The sequence below is a fragment of the Meleagris gallopavo genome, chromosome 3 (assembly GCF_000146605.3).
Source record: "Meleagris gallopavo isolate NT-WF06-2002-E0010 breed Aviagen turkey brand Nicholas breeding stock chromosome 3, Turkey_5.1, whole genome shotgun sequence".
Taxonomy (NCBI): domain Eukaryota; kingdom Metazoa; phylum Chordata; class Aves; order Galliformes; family Phasianidae; genus Meleagris; species Meleagris gallopavo.
Genome location: NC_015013.2, coordinates 79,535,470 through 79,553,009, shown reverse-complemented (window position 1 = coordinate 79,553,009; position 17,540 = coordinate 79,535,470).

Below are 17,540 nucleotides of genomic sequence, written 5' to 3'. Positions count from 1 at the left end.
AAAAAAGAAAAAAAGTGAGAGATAAAAGGCTCAGGAAAAGGGTAGTTCTGAGTGCTTATTGTGGGCACTGAAAAATCAGGAAAGGGTTTCACTCAACAGAGGAAGCCTGTTTCCATAATGTACGAATTGGTACATTAACCAGCACTGGATAAGAAATGCAAGTTATGTCTGGCACTCCACTCTTACCTGATATATCTATTGGGGTAAAAGCATAAAGGGTAGCCTTGACTTTGAATCACTTGGCTTCTCTTAGTTTGTATTGCAGCCATAGTATTAAGTAAATATGTGTTTTCTTCTAGGAAGATTTTTTTTTGTTTTTTGGCAATGACAGTTTCTGTTGTTCCTTTTTCTGTTCAGTAAAATAAGAAATGGTCATAAATTGCATATCATTTACCTCAACAGCATGGATGACTTTGTTGGAACTTGTCCAGTCTTCAGTGAAAGATATATTTAAGCAAGTCTAACATCCGGTATGTATTTAAAATGAGGTGAATAATCCTTGAGGCATTTTGAAAATGGTGTTTAAGAGATGTCTGCTCATGGTATATTTTGGGGCGTCTCCCCCTCCCCCCACCCCATGGCACGCACTCAGTCTGTCCCAAATGTTATGCTCGGCGGGTATGAAGGCAGCCCTGTGCAGGAGCAGGGGGTGATGGACCACCCTCTGTGGGGCTGTGGAGCCACTGATGCATTTCTCAGAGCTCCTAGACAGAAAGACTCTGATACCTAGAAGCTTTTATTTTGTATTAGCTATGCACTATACAGGACTTAAAGAGAGAGAAGAATGGAGACACTGCTTCTGGAGTGAAAGGGGAAAAACATAACATAGAATCATAGAATTCCTTGAGTTGGAAGGGACCTGTAAGGATCCTGGCTCTACACGGCACCACAAAAAACTCAAACCATGTGCCTGAGCACTGCCCAAACACTTCTTGAACTTCAGCAGATTTGGTGCTGTGACCACTGCCCCGTTCCATGCCCACCACCCTCTGGTGCAGACCCTGTCCCTGACCCCTACCCACCCCTCCCCTGCCGCAGCTCCATGCCGTTCCCTTGGGCTCTGTCGCTGTCACACAGAGCAGAGCTCAGCTGTGTGGAGCTGCAGCCGCCATCAGGCCTCCCTTCAGCTTCTCTGCTCTGCACTGAGCACACTCAGGGACCTCAGCTGCTCCTCACATATCTTGACCTCCAGACTCCCCCTGCCCCCCCATAGTTCTCCTTTGGATGAACCGTAATAGTGTTTAACACAATGTGGTTTGCTCTACATAGGTGCAAATACTGTGTTTTGGCATGCTAGTCCTGAGCTTGTTGTTTCCTGCTCAGTACCATGGCTTTCAAAGAAGACTTCCCAAGCTGATCAGAGGAAGGTTTCCAAGACCGGCGGGAAGTTTAAGGGACATTCAAAGCACGCATAAACTTCAAACAAAGCTGTGCAGATAATTTAGACTGCAGGACTGTAATTAGATAGAGGAAAATGTATGCTGTGATAAACTTAGCTGCTGTTCTCATAGCATGTGATTGATACAACAGGCACAAGACCAGGATCAGAAAAGGTCAAAGCTGTGATTAAAATGCTGCCTTCTAAAATGTACCAGATCTGATGTGCTCCTCAGGATGATGAAAGAAGATTGGGAAGATTGTACGCTGCCCAAATAGATTATTTGCTGCCCCAGCAAAACTTTTGTCAGAGACTTCTCAGGACAGGTGGGAATACACAGAGCACGCGCACCCATCTTTTGCAATTTGTAAGCCAATGAACCTCAAAGTTGTTGCTATCCTTTCTGTAATGACATTTGGATAGCTGCAATGTATAATTTCTGAAAGCTTTCAAATACCAAGTATTTTTTATCACACGGAGGCTGCTAATGAGTTCCTATGTGTATTCACATATTAGAAGGTAGTAAGAGACTTTTGTTAAACAGAAAGTCTACAAGCTGTGCAAAATACAGATAAACAGAAGATGCCATGTTGAGATGAACCGTTTGCATAAATTCTTCATGTTTTACCTAAAAGAGCCTTCTGCAGTGGCTAATATCTTTGCATGGGTCTTGATCAATGACATTTTTAAATTTTGGATCTTGCAGCTCCTTTGTGATGTTTGTGATATAAAAAGGAGACATCCAAAAGATGTAGGTATATCTGATAATTAAGACATTATTTAACCTACACTCTTGTCAAGAACAAATGAAAGCTCCATGTCTGGCTGGATATTGGTATAAAATAAATGTAGGAGTCACAGCAAGATCACTAAGAGACATTCAATTTGAAGATCTTATTTCTCCAGTCAGACTTACAATCACTGCTAGGTTGCAGTAAAATAGATTAAAAAGAAAAGCTTGACATTTAGCACCAGACCTGAAAATGAAGCAGTCCTATGCTCTTGCCTTATCTCTGACATAGGTTTGCTTTGGCAGACTTGACATGTCGTCAAGTGTGTTGATGCCTGAGCTTTGCCATGTGCAAAATGGTGATAGCTCTTCTCTTTCCCAGAGGGGCAGGAGAGATGCGTGTTTAACAGCTGATAACTATAAAATTTATATCTGAAAAGATATGCATTTAATAGTATAAAAATTCAGTGGTAAATCAACAAATTAAAAATCTGATTGCTGGGAATCTGGGGCAAAATGAGGCCTGTAGGTCAGTAGCAAAATATGATGGTAGCACTTTATTTCTGTCTTTAAACTCTTTCTTCTTTTTTCTCATCTTGTCTTATACTTTTATTTTTTTTAACTAAATTATATCTTAGGGTTTTGAAATAGCATCAAAGGCATAGCTGGAATGTTTATAAATAGCTGTATCTTTTCTTGAAGGTGTGGTATCCAAGTTTATTTCAGGTTTTGAGGTAGGAAAGCGCTACAGGCCAGTGTCTGTGGAAGGTACGTGGGGCTGGCTCCCTGGCTAAGCCCTTTATTTACCCTCCTTTCTGGCTTATGTATCCAGATCCTGCCCCTCCAGGGCCACCCCCATGTTGTTTTTGTCCTGCTGGCTGTCAGGGGATTGCTGTGTCCCACCGCCTTCCAGGATGCCAGTGTATGTACTGGTTTGTTGCTGTGTCTTCCACCTTTACCATTTGTGCATTTCTCCCCAAATTCTTCCCCTTTTCTCTCCTCGCACATTGCTCTCAGTGGGACTTCCCTTTCCCCCAGCTTTAGGCATGTCTTGTCTTGTACTGATGTCCGTCCTCCTCCCCTCAAGGAGGAAAGTTCTAAAACATGTCTCCTTCCTCTCTGTGGGGTCTGGAGGCTTCAAAGCCATGACCCCATTATCGGTTGGGCAACCACCTCTGTAGCCAGCACACCATCTCTGTCACAAATGAGCTCGCGGCGAGCTGAGAGCCAGGGGGAGAAGCTGTGTCAAACAATGGGGCAGAGCGTCTCCTTTGAGGACATACACTGGAGAATCATGAATATGAATCTTCAGAAAGGGCCTCAGATGCAGCGCTCCCAGGGGACCCATCAGGAAGAGCTCCAGGCTGGCATATCACAGCACAGCCACCCAGGGGACTGGCTGCTGGGAGCAAAACCCAGCACTGCTTGGCTCAGGATCCACAAAATGAGCTGTAACCACCAGCCTATAAATGAGAACATCCAAACAAACAAACAGAAATAAGACCGAAGGAGAAAAAAAAATATCCAGGATGGTGCTGCTTTGACTCTGAACGCTGTCGTCTTCTAGGACTGATGAAGCGACTGGGTGGTTCTTCAGATTCCTGTGGTCTGAACACACACCCTAGTCATCACTGAGATGAGCTCGGAAAAAAACAGTAATGAAAGAGGGCTCTGATTTATTTCCTGATAAAATAACCTTTGCTCTCAAAGGCTAACATTTCAGCTCCAGCTTGCAGAGAATGATCTTTTATTTCCATCCATCAAAGCCTACATCGTGCTGGATAACCAGAGAGCATTCTTCACACAGAGCCGTATGTTGGCCAATGAAGGAAAATTACTACCTATAATTTTTTTTTTCTCTGCAGGAGGAGAAAAAGGAGGGGGGATAAAGTCTGTATTAAAGACTGGAATAATTACTGCCTATTGCAATCCTGTGACTGTGGCATGAGGAAAATTGCTTAAAAGTACTTTATGAGCCAAAATTCTTCTTTTCAATGTAAATAATCTCTGCGGTTTTTGCAGCATTTGATCTGAATCAACCAAATAATTCCTGCTTATTTTCACCCAGGTAGACATCTTGAGTGAGTATCCAGGGCTCTGTGCTCTGTCACTGTAATGAGTCTATACTTACATATCATGGTTTTGTCCATCACTGGTGTCATTTGGGTGTGAAGTGAGAGCCTGCAGTTTTTTTCTGAGATTGATAAAAGTAAAAATTTCCAGTTCATGTGGGCAATTTCATTCTGTGTTGTGCTTCAAATGGCTACGGGAAGCATAACTGAGGTAGAAGCAGGGCAGATATTTATGAGTGATCAAAACAGTAGCTGAGCTCGATATATAACCAGCCAGAGGCACCTGCTCTGTAGGAGCTAGGGGAATTAGTTGAAATAATGTGTTATTTTCAATAAAAGTGAATGAGACTTAGCTCATGTTTCCAAAAAGGAAGGATGTATTATTATTATTTTTTTTCACTGAGCTGTATTAGGGCAGAACAAAGAGCAGGGCATCTTGCAGTGTTTGTGATGAGAGATTGGGGTTCGCGTAGTTGACCGTCTTGGTATTCCTTATATGTGTGGGTAGTGGTTGTGACTGCTCTGACTCTATTCAGAATGATGCTGGAGAAGCCAGAGGGGCTTTCTTGGGTGGTGACAGAGGATTTATGGAAGGCTTGGAGTCTTCTGAGAGGGCACATCTCACAGAGCTCTGTTTGTGAGCTCGGTTGGCTCTGCCAGCTCTGCCATGCAAATTCGCTGGTGTTTACAAAGCACTGAAGTGTGAGGTGGTGTTGCAGAAAAATGCTTGTGTGGGTGCAGAAAGCAGGTGGTGTTTTATTTTGTGAAGATGGATGGAGGATGTCCATGGATGCATGGTTGGTGCACACACCATCCAGTGTGTGGGAACAAATGTTTTTACATAGAGACAGCAGCACACAGAAGTGAAAGGCAGGGATGCAGAGGCCGTGATCCAAAGTCTCTGAAAGTCAGCAAGGCTCTTCTTTTCTGCAAGGACATGAGCTCTGCTTTTTCCTGGAAGATCTCACCCATCACAGGCTCATGGAGGAGGTCCAGAAAGAACTGGATGTGAGGGGAAGAAAAGGTCTTTGTGCAGATGAGGGGAGTGATGCTGCTGTAGAAAATCAGTAGGGATTGAGCTGGGATTGCAACCCACTACTTCAGAAAGAACAAGCTTCTTTCCCTTGAGCAAAAAAGAGTAGCATTTCATAGTGATCAAGCATTATCAATTCTTTGAATGGGTAGATAACAGCAGGACAAGGGGAAATGGTTTTAAGTGGAGAGAGGGAAGATTTAGGTTGGATGTCAGGGGGAAGTTCTTTACAGAGAGGGAGGTGAGGTGCTGGAACAGGCTGCCCAGAGATATCATGGATGCCCCGTCCCTGGAGGTGTTCAAGGCCAGGATGGATGGGGCCTTGGGCAGCCTGGTCTAGTATTAAATGTGGAGGTTGGTGGCCCTGCATGTGGCAGAGGGATTGGAGATTCATGATCCTTGAGGTTCCTTCCAACCCTGGCCATTCTGTGATTCTGTGATTCTGCGTGATTATTAAGATGCTTCCCACGAGGACCAGCAACTGAGAAGTGAACAGAGTTACCTTGTGAGTGGTGCAATAGGACTAAAGGTCAGCCTGCTGTCTGGATGCCTCTGGTAAGAGTCAGTGCATCTTTAAGGGCTGAATATCCTCTCTGCAGTTAGTTAAGGCTTTGATAAGGCAAGTTAATGTTGCCTTTATTATGACACAGTAAAAGAACTGCATGGACCATCCAGCCATTAGTGTATCTGCTTTGGCTAAAATGGAAACATTCATGGCCCAAAACAGGAGTTGGAAAAAATGCGGAATAGCAATAAAGAGCCTTAATTCCCTCATTTTCAAGTTCTGGTGTTAAGGACCCGCAGGATTATTCCCAAATTCTCATCTAACTGGTCCTCCCAGCTCTTGCTTTCGGCAGTTTTCACGTAGCCTGACTTCCCTGTAAGTGCACCCTTCATCCACAAGGACCCCATAAAAAGTATTAGGCAAAGATTAAACATTATAAGCTTATAACCAGCTCATAAAATGAGTTTTAAATGCTAAGAATGAAAGGGTGAATTTGCCTAAGGGGACTGCTCAGAGCTCCATTGGCTCAGAGAAACTTGTTCCTCAGGAGACATATTTATCACCATAGTTTATTTGTATTGCAAAAGGCACCACTGGACACTGGGGACTTCACTGTGTGAAGTGCCGTTCAGCCATTCAGTAGGAATCAATTCTCACAAAATATTGTATACTAAAGCTATTAGGAGAGAATAAGGATAGCAATAGGATGGTAATAGGATGGAAATAAAATGGTAATAAGGGAAGAAGGGAAGATTTTCTATCTATCTGTTTCATGGCTGAGGAACTGAAACTCTGCAGAATGAAGAGCCTTAGCACTTAGCATGGTTGCGGTTGTGTGAGATCTAAGGTGCTCAGCGCAATCCTACAGCATGTTCTGCTCCAGATCCTTAGCTGAATCAGTTCCCAACATGCCATGGCAGATGATCAGTACCATTCCCACCTCATTCCTTTCTAGGACAGACCAGTTTTATAATCAAAATCAAATGGGAACATGGTAGCATAAAACTCCTTGCATATATTCTCCCTTCACAAATGCAGCTGATGATCCAAGCATTAGCTGGACAAACAAAAATGCTACAGGAAGAAAACATATCTTTTCATGGGTGATTTGAGATCAGTGATGTTGGGAAAATTCAAAATTGGAGATAGGACTTTCTTTATAGTCCTTAATAACAGACTTGCTCTTTCAAGCCTGTCAAACGTTTGAGATGTTTCCAAAAATAATTTATTTTACACTCATCTCCTCTACAAAAAGTCTTCACATCTGCGGAGTTTGCAACCAAAGAAGCATTAAAAATTGCCTGTGTCAAAAGAAGAGTTAAATTTTGCATTAAATTCCAAACCTTTCCTTTCCTCTAGGCTAGCTAGCGCTTCCTCTCATCATCTAACCAGAGTTTGTTTTCATGTCTAATTTTCCCTTTCTATTGATGTGTTAGTCTGGTAGGTTTCTCAGAGGGAGGACCTTTGTGCATGTTTCATTAAAAATATTTCACAATGCCTCTCTAAAATGTGATCTGTGCTTTTGTGGAGAAAATCATACAGTGTCTTGTTAAAACATATTTCTTTATATTTCATCAAAATAGATATGTTTTAAATGGAAATCACAACTATTATGTTTCTCTGTGGAGATTAAAGTGAGATTTTTCTAACTGTCAATACAATGGCTTTCAGCCTGATTCTCTTGTCACATGTACCTCAGTAAATAAGGAGGAATTCTTTTGAAGTCAATGGAGTATTTCTGCTCAAAAACGTCAATGCTTGAGCTAGCAAGGGCCCTTGTTTTTATTATATATCAGCCAGGCTGTCTGAGCTGTCCCAGAGTTGCCTGTTAGTAGCGTATATTGAACTAGAATATTAATGAAGGGAAAAATCTAAGTATTGTGGTTAATGCATTTCTTTAAAACTTCACAATAGGAAACAACATGTTTCGCATTACCACTTAACCTCCTCTAAGGCAAGAGTTGTTCCAATGGGTAGACTGTGTGAGAAATTATGTTACATACCACCATGGAGCCTCATGTATCTCTAAGCAATCTGAAATTCTTTAAATCTGCGGATCAAAATGCTGCTGTGTATTATAACAAGATGTGCTGTACTATACCATCTCCTCTTAAGTCACAGAAAGAAATGAATAATTCACTAGGGTGTTTTTTAATTTCTAAAATAAATAATACAGTGTCATTCATTTTAATAGATATTGCAGAAGGCATCTGTTGTTTTGGAATCAAATGTTCTTATCATTGTAGCAGAGTAAATACTCTGCACTTTTTGTCCCCCCAATTTGTGTTGTTTAGTTTTGGTTTCTGAAGCTGTCCAGAATCTTGAAATTTGTCATGCTTGCCTGCTGCCATGTTGCCTCGAGCATTCATCTTTTTCTTTCCATTAAGCAGACTTGGGCCCACTCAGTGCATCTATGGGAAATCTTCAAAAATGCATGTGGTGGAAAATGGTGTCCTGACTCTCCATGATATAGCCTGGAACTGGAAGCATATTGTAATGCTAGAGAGAATGCTCACTGCTGGACATTTCTCAGGAGCTGCACTGCTTATTCCAGCTTCTTGATTAACTCATAATTACGGTGATTATGCTCTGCTCATCCAAAACTCTCCCATATAGGAGCTTTATTTAAAAACAGTTGGTTTTCCTCTCTTTTACTGGCAAGCAGGTATTACAGCAACCCACAGGTGCCAACTTCTGTTAAACCAAGGTTAAAAGAGGTGGGAAGTTCAAAGATGATGCAAAGTCTCCTCTGTCCATTCTTCCTGGTTTATGTAAATAGTGGGGAACAAAGGCTTCAGGCTCACTATCTGTGTCCCGATCTCTTTGCTGAGTAGGTCTGGTTGGAAAACTGAATTTATTTTCATGGGAAATTCTACTCTTCTAGATTTGTTTTTGCTGTCAATGAGAAAGCTCACTCTCTGTTTTCTCACAGGCCGTCCATTCAGGGGAAAAAATAAAAGGGATAGAATAGGAAATGTCACATTATTACTTTTTTTCATTACAACATGGCTTTTTGGTTAATATGGAAATATTTTGTTTTGATACAGTGAAGATGTTTTGTTTTTCAGAAAAAAATCAAGAAGACAAACTGACTTATTTCTAGTTTCTTTGGAGATTGGCCTATTTGTCCCACTGACATTTTTTGATTAAAGTGAAGTCCAATTTTCCAAAGAAAACTGTTCTGTGGAAATGTTTATTAATCCCAACTTGCTTTTTCTGTTGCTGAATGTTGCTTAAAATGTGTCACTCTCCAGTTTTCAGCCAGTAAATGAACCAATCTCTATACAGCTACATGAGTGTGTGTATACATGTTGCACATGTACATGTGTGTATGTATAGAACTAATTTCTGCCCTTAGCTACGTGTATAAATCCCAGAGGAGATTTCCATCAGTGTTGTGCATATATGAATGAAAGCAGAATTTGGCTTAGGATTTGTAATCAATATATAAGGCTTACTGAGTGATTTGAGATGCTTGGAGAAAGCTGTTACATAAATGTTAGTCATTATTATTTGTAATAATTACCTACAGCTGTAACTATGGCAAACCTCCATATAAAAACAGCTAGCCCCTGACATATGGCTTCTGTGCTTCAGCTCCAGATTCCACCAAAGTGCACAATAAACTCTTTCTTTAAAAGCATGTGCCTAAAGGGAACATGTAAACTCTGGCACTCGATAGCAGCCATAATGACGAGGAGAGAATCATGCCATCCTTATTAGCAGCGGCAGTCTGACTCTCACAGAAAGGAACGGGTGTTGGATTGGACCTTATCATGTGAATAGCATGCTCCCGAGATGTATTACAGCCATGGGCAATGTAGGCAGCAAATTAAGTTCAGGTTGTAACTGGGTCAGGGCAGAAGAACATTTTGTAACCATATTTTTCCAATATGTGGCTGCAGAGATCCTTATTTTGGAGATGTCTTCATTCTCCTTGGTTTTACTTTTAAACTGGATAAATAATAATTTCAAAAAATTACCAACAACCAAAAATCTGAACAAACAACAACAACAACAACAACAAAACCAACCAAGCAAAAAAAAACAAAACAAAAAAAACAAAAAAACACCCAAAGCAAATAAAACCTTCCAAGTGTCCACTAAGATTTTCTAGCTTTTAAGCTCCCTTTTCTGACATGGCCACTACAGCAGTTTAAAAGATGAAACACAGACACTGTTGAGCAGCACACAATGCTGCTACTCGATGGTCTCAGGAGGAAGTGAGGAATATGGCATCTGACAAAAACTGCTTGGGAATTTAGGCAAACAGCCTGTAATGGCCAAATTGATTTTGGCCAGAAGACCAGGGCTAACACCCACAATAAGTATAAAGTGCCATGGGATCTTTAATGACCCCACTGCTTTGGACATAGTTTTACATTTATTTAATGCACATTTTATGTTTGTGAATAATATAGTCCATAAAATATATACAGTCAGGAAATGCCAAACGTTGCCAGTTTCCCAAAGGCAATTTCATAGTTCTCAGAGAGTACTCTCAGGCCTCGATTCATGATCGTGTTAAACTTTGTTTATATGAGGTAATCCAATATTTTATTCATTAAAATGCACCATGCACCTAAGAGGAATTAAACAAATACTTCACTATGTGCTAAAATTGTTCTTCCCCCTTCAGTGAGGATTAAGCAGGAATATCTCATGGACTCCTGGACCTGCAGTGTCAGGGAGGCTGCAGATGCTCTGCCACCTTCACAGCACTCCAGAGAATGCTATAGAGGACAGAGAGAATATTGTGCTTGGAGCTACTCAGATCCTCTTGGACTTTGGGGAGAGGTTTGATTTGAAAATGGCAGGTGGAGATCCCACCTTGCCTTCAGATGCTCTGAGGCTGGTGACAGCTGAAGAGAGATGACGGGTGTCATACTGAGAAGGAGGGAGAGGTAGCATCAGTCCATGTAATGTAATTATTCAAAAGATGGGGGAAATGCCTGTGTCTCTGACATTAGCAGAGTCATAGAATCATAGAATCATTAAGGTTGGAGAAGACCTAAGATCATCTATTCCAGCTTTCCACCTACTACCGATATTGCCCACTAAATCATGTCCCTAAATCACACCTACTCCTTTCTTAAACACCTCCAAGGACAATGACTCCACCACTTCCCTGGGCAGCCTGTGGCAATGTTTCACCACTCTTTTGGAGAAGAAATCCTTCCTAATAGCCAAGCTGCTCAGCTCAGTGTGGAGGTGTTCATCACCAAGCAGCTGTGATGGGAATCTGTTTTTCTCCCTGTTTGGGCAGGTTATAACAGCCTTTTGTGTTACACCGATGGTAATTTTGCTTGAGTGCAAATAGAACAAGATTTTCAAAAATAGGTCACTAAACTTAGGCTCCAAGGAGTTTATATGTAGACACTTAACTCAGTGATTTGATTAAAAAAAGCAATCTGAGTGCCCAAAGTCTCCCAGAATTGTCAGATCTGTAGCCAGGCAAACACAGAAAGCTATAATCAGGTCTGAGCAATTATGTACATATTTGTAATTTTAAAGATTATGCTTCTATTCTGGTAATGACTGGGGTTTTATACAGTCTTTTGTATTTACTTTCTTTAAAAAAATACAGAAATAAAAAATCCTAAAATATTTTTTAGGAAAATGATGGTGATGGTTTCCTGAAATCCATATCAGGTCTCATAGGAAAGACCAAAGTCTGGTTCACGCATGCTATCCTGACCTGCATCCTGTTCAGTACCCTGCTCAGAGTACAGGGTCAGTGCCAGAACAGATCTTCAGTCATCTCTAAAGGTCCGACCTCCTCCCATCGCTGAGAGCTGCTCGGGCAGTCTGCGCTCAGCAAATGGATCAAATGTGTCTGAAAACACCACACATCTGAGAACGATGTTTCATACCTCCATCTCATTTTTCATGCATGAATTCCAGTGCTTCTTGAAAAATATTGGTGGTTAGAAAAGCCATGCAGTATTTCTGGAGCATAAGTGAACATTGCCCTGAGGGCCATCCTGCCACAGGTGACTTTGATTCTCCTTTCAAGGTTTATATTCTAAAAGTCTTTCTGAAGAATGAGAAATGAAAATGTCTTGTGGCCTGGATTAATATAAGTAAGGAATGGTATCTCTTGTTTCTTTTCACTGGGGCTTTTCTGAATTCAGATTTTTCTTGTCAGCCCCCATTAGTGGAACAGAGCAGCTCTGGACTTTGAACACCATTTGCAGTCTTCCAGGCTCACAGACTTGCAATTACTTGAGGTGCACATCTGACGCAGATGCGTCATTTGGGAGACATCTGTCCTGCAGAGCTGCAGCATCTGACCTTTTGCTAGAGACTGACTTGGTTGCCTGATAATAATTGCATCCCAATCAACCTGTTGTGTGCAGATGTGTGTGTCATCCACTCACACTCATGCTTTGCTGTTGCTCTTTGCAGATTCTTCCTCCTCCTGCCAGCTGTGTCCCCGTGGCCAAGTGGCCATGGCCATTGCTGGGGCTGCTCTGAAGAAGGCCTACTGCTCTGGCTTCCATTCTAAAGAATCATTCTTGTGCTGAGTTCAGTCTCTGCTTGCTGTGGCATGCAGCACAGAAGAGGTCAGGGTAGGTGACCTTAATAAGTTATTTGGCCTAAAAAATCTATTACTCTCCTCTGTTTCGTTAGTCACAGCCCCAGGAGCATAAAGACAGGGGTGTTGCCATGATGATGTCTGTCGTCAGGAGACTCATACCAGGAAATGAAGGCCAAGACTGTCAATTTCCAAATTTGATATAGAGTGAAAGGGTGTTTCTGCAAAAATGATCAAAGCTGGGATTGCTCTAACATGGGTATTTCAAACCCTGTGTTTGGGGCAGGCAGGCTGCGAGCACCTCTCACACAGTAGTAGTGCTTGAAACACTGAACTCAAAACTTGAAACATCATTCCCCCTTTTTAAATGTCAAATCTTCCATATATCATTCAGCAGGAGATCCTCCTAATTAATTTAGACTTTTCTCTCATGGGTCACACCCTTTATCACTTCCCACTCCGTATGACTTGATTTACGGAACACTTGGCTTCAGATGCAGCCTCAGTCCTGCTCTTTGCATGCTATTTGCACACAAATTACTTACATCCCCGTATTAGTCATTCTTCTTTTTCAGCAATGCATTTTTTGTATGTTGTGACTCTGAGGCAGAAGGAGTATGGTGTGGTTGTGTGAAATCGCTCCCAGTGTGGGAATAAGTCCATGCCATTGTTTAAAAAGGAGTACTTCAATGCATGTAAAACAGCATGGCTTGAGTCAGCTCCACCTGAGCTGCTTTTGTTCCTCTGTGCAGCACAGATGTCTCTAGAAGAGGGTTTTAAAATAAACAATGTAATAAATTAAAAATAATAAAATAAAATAAAACAACTATCCCCTTCCTCCTCCCACTTTGTTCCAGTGCAAAGCCGAAAAATACAGCATGCTGTCTCAAGCTCAGATGTGTGCTCACAGCATTCCCATTATACCAGCCATTGCAAATAACGTGGCCCAGATGATTGGCCACATTTGGCCACGATTGGGGTTAGAAAAAAGGGGAGACACACAGATCCTGAGAAAATAGAGAGACTTTTGAGCAAGTACGATATTTTTGATAGCCAGGGAGCTGTAATGTCAGTGACATTATTCACACCCAGGGCGGGGGTGTCACATCAGTGGATGTAAGTGCCTGACTTGTGTCAGGATCTGAAGGCCACAGAAACAAGAAGCATCATGGCAGATCTACACAGCATTTGGTCCTTGGCTCTTCTGGAATCCCACAGCACCGGGAATCATTTCAACCTTTGCATGTGGGGAAAAACTTGGAAATGTGGACAGAAAGCACCACGCTTGCAGCGCTGTAAATCACATAAACGAAATTAAAAATGCAAAGCTTTTCATATTGGGGAGCCCTCACTGGAGGTTTATAGGCTCTCCGGCTGACGGCACTAGGAAAACTACGTAACAGAGGCTGGAAACAGGCCTTATAAAATCACTAGTTTGAGATAGCTGTTCACCAGAAACAGCTGGGGATAATTCTTCATCTTTCTCTGGAACGGCTTTGTCAGCTTCAGGTCGGTGCGTGGTGAGGAAAGTGACTGTGTGGCTCCTCTGACATTCCTGTTTGTCACGGCTGGCTGAAGCGCAGCAGCTGGTTCTCCGCTGGCATCCAGGTGGAACTGTAAAGAGGAAACTGTGTCCAAAGTCTCCGTGGATTCTGCGCTGCCTGCAATGCCAAGACTTGCCTGAGGCTCCGAGGTTTCATCTCTGGGAAAAATTAGGAGGTCTTGACAAATAATTGTAACATGCTGTTATAGAGAATCACAGGAAGGAATGACAAAATCCCCAAATGATTGGGTATTCTGTTCCTTTGTAACATTTTGCTTTTATTAATGAAAATTGTGTGCACATATGTTATTCAGTGGCCAGTTTGCTGTATCCCATGTTTTAGTCCTCTGTAACATACGTCAGATTTAATACATTCCTGTGCCTTCACCTATTCTGTCTTCACCTGCAAAAGCTCTTACTGGAAATGGAGACAGACACTGAGGTGCAGATAATCTCTGTAAGATCGTGCAAGTTTTTCTTATGTTTCAACTGATGAGGGTCCTTATCATATGAGTTTACCTTCTGTTTTGGCTTCAAATGGATCCCATGATGCAGAGCAAAACTCAGCAGAAAAAGAATGAGTTTTCCACCCCAGATGGTAAATTGGTCCAGTTTCACTTGAATCTTGGCTTCTTTGCAAATATTGTTGCACTTGGCCTTGTAGGTTATAATGAAATTTCAAAGTAGGATTGTTTCACTATGTAAATTATGTATTGGGCATATTCCATTCCTGAATGGAGCACTACTTTCCAAGCAATTACTCCTGTTATCTCCAGAGGCTACTGTGATACTTGGAAATGAAAACATGGAGATTTCTCTCCGTTCGAAGTAATATGGAAGAGAAGGAGAAAACGACCTACCCACAATACGACTGTAGCAATGCTGAGCTTCTTGGATATGATCACATGAAGGGGTCAGTGCAAGTGCTGGGCTGGAAAGTAGTGAGATAGAGAAAGGAAGATGAAAATCCAAAGATTTTGGGGCTGAGGACGGGAGGGGCAACTGGACTATAGATTGGTTCTGGGGGTCAAAGAGACTGGTTTTTGCAAGATGACCATAATATTAATGTGTAATTATATATACACTATAGTTATATAACGGCCTGGAGGAAATCTTGATCATGGCTGTACTTTTTACCGTCGTAGGGAAAGTAACTTTGTATTTGTGTTTCTTTTTTTTTTTTTTTTTTTTCTGACAGGAATTTCATCCCTTGGTTCCGTGCCAGAGATGATAGTAATATTTTCTAGAGTTTTGCATCAGCAATTCCATGTTTTGGGATAGGAAATTAGGTCCTGTTCTTCTTGGACATTGAGGAACCAGAAGATGCCAAGATTTTTCTAAGCCCCAGAAGTAGAGGCTATAGGAATGAAGCAGAAGCCAAGCCAAAAGCTTCTCTTTTGGACAACTGCAGCTGCTGCTTTCCTCGAGCCCGAGCAGACACTTGTGAATAGACTGTCCTGTGGACTTTCCGTTTCATCTGGCATATGGGGTGGAGATTTCGTACCAGAGCTGTACTGATTTTGTCCAAAGTTTTACTTTTACTTTTGCCAAAATTAAGATCCAGTCAAAGGTTCTTATCCAGCCAGCTCCCCTGCAGGTGCCAGGACATGACTGGATGCTTTAATGGCTCACTCTTTCTTAAAAATGAGATGCTGGCTGTGCTTCATTGTTGCTTCGTGAGAGGAGCTCAAACTACCTCAAGGAAAAAGGATTGGAAGGGATGTGACGCAGTGCATCTCCTGCCTCAGGCCACAGCCTCAATGCAGTCCATAAGCTGTAATGTTTTCAGAAGTACCAAAATCACATTTTCAGCCTCTAGTTCCCTTTGCTAAGTTGGAAACAGGCTCAGGCAGGCTGTCTTGAGAAAATGTATGTTCACCAGGTGTTGAATTTACTGACTTCAGGGAACTTTTTCTGTAGCCTCATGCAATAATCAAAATACCTTTCTTCAAAATCAAAAGTACACTTTGCATTCTGTATATCTGGCTATAAGTCACTTCTGTTTGGATGAGATAAATCTACCTCAAAGCCCATGTAAAATTATCTCCAATAAAAGGGTGAGTTATTTCATTGAAATAATAGGATTGGGCTTATTTTCTCCTGATTATAGTTCAAGTCATGGCTATGTTCCATCAAAACATGCCTTGAGATTCAGTTGTTGCTGCCTACTTGTTATTTAAAGCTACATTCATTCTGCTTCTAACAAACGTAGAATGTTTATAAGCGCAAGGAATACATAATGCAATGGAAAATTTCACATCCTATCTGACTAATACTCCAAACTTTTTGATTTGAAAGGTCACAGGAAAACAGTGTGGTGCAATGCACCTCTTGCAAATTCTTTGGTGTTTGTCTGTGGTTCTATTTCCAGCCTCTCTATTGTTGTGCTACTTTCTAAGCACTGTTTCCCCAGCCTCTGAAGACACTCCCTCAGCAGCCTTCCCCTGGCTCCTCGGGCAGCCCCGCTTCCTTGACAGCCCTCGGCTCATTTAGGTTGAGGTGACAACATAATGGAGCTGCTGACGGTCAGGTTTCAGAAAACAATCAGGCACGTTATGAGAAACAATCACTAAAACACAAGCACTTAGAGAAGCCAGAGATAAAAGAGTCTCATTTTCTTGGCAGCCCATGTAGATGTTCTGCAGTGACTGATGATACGACTGTTATCTTGACACCATACTCTCCCATGTTGAAACTGTTTATGGGAAACAAACATCATGTGAAAAACAGATTGCCAGACACTAAGTAAATCACTCTGATGAAGAACGAGTCAAGTACTGCCAGTTTTACCCACACTGTCATTGTTATGATGTAACACATTCCTCATGACTGATATTGTATCCAAATTAGGGCACAAAACCTTCTCTTGATCAGTTAACTGAAATTCCCTGCCTTGTAATAACAACTGCACACGCACATGCTCGCTCACACACAAACCCCAAACCTGAGTGCCTACAAAATGAAATCCCGCACTCGTGGAGGATTAGGGAGGTGGGCAGAAATTATACAAACTGTAAATGTTATCCCCTGCCCTCTTTAATAAACTGTTGCAATCTTCAGAGTTCTGCTAGTAATGATTAATAAACATTTGGTGTGCTAAACATATGGAAAAATCATCCCATCTGGACCATTTAAAACTAGGACATAGACTTTATCTTTGTTTATTTCATCCTTAGCTAAAAGGCTTATTATGAATTGCAATAATCCAAGAAGCCAACCATGGAAGACAGACAAGCTCTTTAGATAAAACCAAAAGGCAAGTTTTCTAACCGAGGACCAGATGTATTTTGGGTATTGCCCTTGTACATATTTAGCTGAGCTTTTCAAGTGGTGAAGATTTGCATGTTTGTTTTGCAATACTAATGAATATGTTTTAGATTTACATTTTAGAAAATGGAAACTTTTATCTTCTTGGGGCTTTGTAAGTTAATGATTTCCAGAAGATAGTTTGGTATCCTCTTTTAACCCTTCACCATTGAAAACATATCACTTTCCGAGGCCCAAGGATCTAGTGCAGGCCTGCTGAACTAAACCCAGGAGATATATGTGACTCTTTCTATTGTTTATTTCTGGAATTACATAAAATGTGGGTTTTTTAATTCTCAATCTACTGAAAACATATGTAAATGGCAAATTACTTTAAAACTGACTAAATGTGAATCGTGGGGTGGGCAGTACTGTACATTCGATCCTTTAATCAGATAAATAAGGAAAATACTTCTGAAGAACATAGCTTTGAGG